General features: G+C 55.1%; 1 protein-coding gene across 1 annotated transcript in view; it reads right to left on the reverse strand.

Annotated features, from left to right (window-relative positions):
* Positions 1-3,793, reverse strand: part of LOC104497043 (nuclear receptor corepressor 2-like) — a gene marked incomplete at its 3' end in the record, with an annotated part of 48,359 nt that overhangs the window by 38,591 nt on the left and 5,975 nt on the right. The window lies entirely within an intron of this gene.

The raw sequence follows: 3,793 nt of genomic DNA on the forward strand, positions 1-3,793 counted from the left end.
GCCACTGGTCCCATCACCTGAACTCCCCATAGCAGATTTCAGGTGCCCACAGCATAACTAACACATGCTGCAATTCAGCAGGCAACTGGAGCCACAAGGACCCCGGGGAAGCCTTCAGTATCCCACGTGAATCTGCAAACACCTGGCCTTTACACAAGGGTCTGATTCCTCACCCTGTCACCAAACCTGTTTCTGTCGAAGCCTGACACGGGGCGATGCCGAAGACAACAGGTCTCCCGACCACTGCCTGCTGTGGCAACTGGCGAGGAAGAGTCTTGTGAGGAAAAAAACCTGAAATACAGCTGCTTTCTGCCTAAACACAGCCAGAAATCTGCCCTGATAAGAGCTGGCTCCAGCAGGTCCTTCTGAGCAGCTCTTGGCCCCCCACCACACAAAGCTGCTGGCTGGGCTGCGCCAGCACGAGCAGCATCGCCCAAGACAGACAGACACCTACAGCGAGTGCCTACAGCACCGTAAATCACCCGGCAGAGCCACGCAGCACCAGGCCAGTGTGGAGATAAATGAAATGCTGAGGAGCCAAGAGCAGCCTCATTAAAATATGCTTCTTCATGCAGCAGAGCAAGGAGGTACTTGGGCCCGGCGCGTCCTTTGCTACCAGCGAGGAAGGCTGGACACGTCCGCGCTGCCCCAGCCTGCGGGTGCTGAGCCACTGACAGCGCTCCCAGGCTCAAGGTCTTTTTGTGTTATTGCTTGATTGGGGAGCGTCAAGAGCACCGTCTCCCTCCCCTTCCTGGTAAATCTTCTGACCCTAAATAACCCGGGTCTATCAGGCTCATTTAGATATGCTAATCAAACCGTCTGAAGGCAGGAGACTGAATGCACTCTTACAGACAGCCCTTGGCAGCACACACACAGACAGCCCCGCGCAAGGAAGAAAAGGCAGCTTGGGTTGGTGGGTTTTTTTCCCCCCCCTTTTAAAATTTTTTTTAAAACTTCCAGCCTGCTGCCTTACCTACCACAATGTCTCCAGCGACACCTTCAGAGCTGTCCCCTGACCTCGGGGTAACCCCCACACTAAACTAATAACTGCCGGCAGCCGCCCAGCCTTTCCGCCTCTCTCGCTTTCTGTTCCGAACGCGTGCGCTTGCTGGTGCGCTTCACTTCTCCTTCCCCAGCCTGCAGCTGCCCGGGGCCGGGCTGCCTGACCTCCAACGAGGAGGAAGAAAGGGAGGACTGAAAGTGATGCTGGAAGCACCCCCAGGCACTGCTCCGCAGTGCTACGGCTCTCAGACCCTGCTCTCCCAGCTCCAGCACACACACACATCCAAGCAGACAAGGCATCTACCAATTGCTCCGTCCAGATGATGTTCCCAGAGCTGTAAGAATTACCCTTGAGGAGAAGACCCGATACACGAGGCCTGCAGAAAGGAAGCCTGGAACGAGTCTTGCAACAGAAAGGCAAACTGCTCCTCCTCGCTTCCTCCCGCCAGCAGAAAAACAAGCGCAGACGCCCAGTGCTTCTGGCTCCCTTGGCAAACAGCTCTGGAGCAAAGCCGTGGAGACCCAGAGCACAGCCAGACACACACCTGCAGCACGGCTCGAGCAGCCCGGAGCACTAGATCTGTCCCCTGTCGCTTACCACGTCTTCAACCGAGAAAGCAGCCAGGAGCTCCCCGCTGGGTTTCGGTGCAGAGACAGCTTCGCTCACAAACCACCGGCTCTTGTTTTGCAGTGACACCGAGGAGGAGCGGTCCCGGGGCCAGTCACCACATCCGCCAGCTGAGCTGGGTACCCGGCGGAGGTGGCACTCACGCCTCTAATCACGGCATTGGGTACAGGCAGCACCTTGCCTGCGGAGCTCCCGGGGCACAGGAGCCTTCATCCAGGTATGAACCACTGCCCCATACAGTTCTCGTCACCTTTTGTGGGCAGGCAAACAAGCCAAGGCACTGCACACGCTCACAGAGGAGCGAACCCCAGCTCCTCGCCACCTCCAAGGATTAGGTTGTGGGCTGTTTGTTGCAAGCTTGCCCAGTGTTGTATCGCAAATAATTTTTATTTCTTAATGACGTGTTATTTCAGCTGAAGCACTCCCAAGCGTTTAGCCTAAATGAGGCCGATTAATAACAGCATGGTCCAAACAGTGAGCAAAAAACAATGCCAAAGCATCCCTATTTACTTCCCTATTTATAAACTGTCCCTTATCGAATTTCAGAAGAGGATGCCCGGCCCGCTCCTGCCGCTCGTGTGCCATTCTGGGAACTCCTTTCAGCTGCAGGGGAATGGATGGGCAAGGGCAGTGGGGCTGGTGCCCCCACAAACCATGGCACTGGTGGCACACAGAGCCAGAGCTGGGCACTTTACAGCAGCCCTGGCATGCCCCACACTCATCTCATCCCTCCAACAACATCCTGCTGGCTCTGGAGACCTTGCTCCACCCCAGCCTTCATCCTGGGTCTCCTGGTTTCTACCACTGCTCCCTTCTCCTCCTGTTTTTCTGCTGGTGTCTCCCCAGATCAGAAAACACCCACGGCTATTCCCTATACAACAAGGATGGACAGAGGGGACACACAAGTCGGAGTGGTCCAAGACTTGACCACACAGCCTCAGACAGCAGTCACCCTGTCCCCCCAGGAAGCACGTGGCAGGTTGAGCTTCCCATCCTCCCGGGAGCACAGAGCAGGGGCTTTGGACCATCTAGCAATTAATTATGCTGTAAGTCACTGCTTGAGTACCCTGATGCAAACCCTGGCTGCAGCAGAGGCTGGGCTAGCAATCGGTGCTACCTCCAGCCCAAGGTGGGGTGGCCCAAGTGGCACAGCCACAGCTCCAGCGGCTTTGCCAGACACTGGGGATAGCCCCCACCCCTGCTCTGCACTCCCTGAACTTTGAAAAAGAAGTTGCTTTAAATCTTTCTGCCAGCAGTGAGCGTGACCTATTTTAGTAATAAAAGGCAAAGCTCTCCAGTGCCTGGATACCCCTTGGCACTGGCAGCACAGCAGTTGTTCATCAGACCGAGAAATGCACTTTTTAGCCTTTGCATGGAGAAAGTAGTTTTTCCCAAAGCCAATTCAGGTAAGAGGAAGGGGGAAGGTTTGGAAGTAGCAGACCCATCACTGCATGAGGTCCAGACACAGCACAGGCTGAGAGAGGAGCAGCGTGGCTTAGAGCCCACTGCCCTCAGCCTCCCCAACATCGAGGAGCCATTGTCCAGTACGGAAAACCTCTACTGAAGAGCGAAGGAGGTCATTATTGATCAGAACAGGTTGGCCAGAAGTACACTGGTGCCTGCCTCGCTTCCTCCCCAGAACCCTGGGAGAAGCTCGCTGCAGATTTAACGAAAAAAAAACACAGCATAAACCAAACAACAATTCTCCCACAATCAGCTCCACTGTTGAAGATAAGGTCAGTAATAAAAACCTGGCTGAATACACGCATTTTTATCTTGCCTACAGGGATGCAACATGTGCTGAAAAGACAAATACCCTTATTGTTCCGACACAGTCTCAATGCCATCCATCTCTCAGAAGCTGCTGACTTGGCCTTTTGTTTTAGGAGGTGACCACACTGCGCGTGGCCCCTTCTTGGAAGGCAGTGATTTCTGCTGCCATCCCTGCGCTGAGGCCACGTCTGCTGCCAGCACCACTGGCGTCTGCACCAGCTGCACGCTAACGCGTCCTTCCCGTCACCCTCTCCCCCAAACCAAGGCTGTCAGCAGCCTTTAGCTGTCCATCTGAATATGCCATTCATGGAGAAGAAGTCACGTCTCGGTGGGGGCAGCTCTCAGCTGTCGTGGCTTCCCAACAGAGTCATCTGACCGGTGCCGGGTGCT

Source organism: Buceros rhinoceros, unplaced genomic scaffold, assembly GCF_000710305.1.
Source record: "Buceros rhinoceros silvestris isolate BGI_N320 unplaced genomic scaffold, ASM71030v1 scaffold16917, whole genome shotgun sequence".
In the NCBI taxonomy this organism is placed as follows: Eukaryota; Metazoa; Chordata; class Aves; order Bucerotiformes; family Bucerotidae; genus Buceros; species Buceros rhinoceros.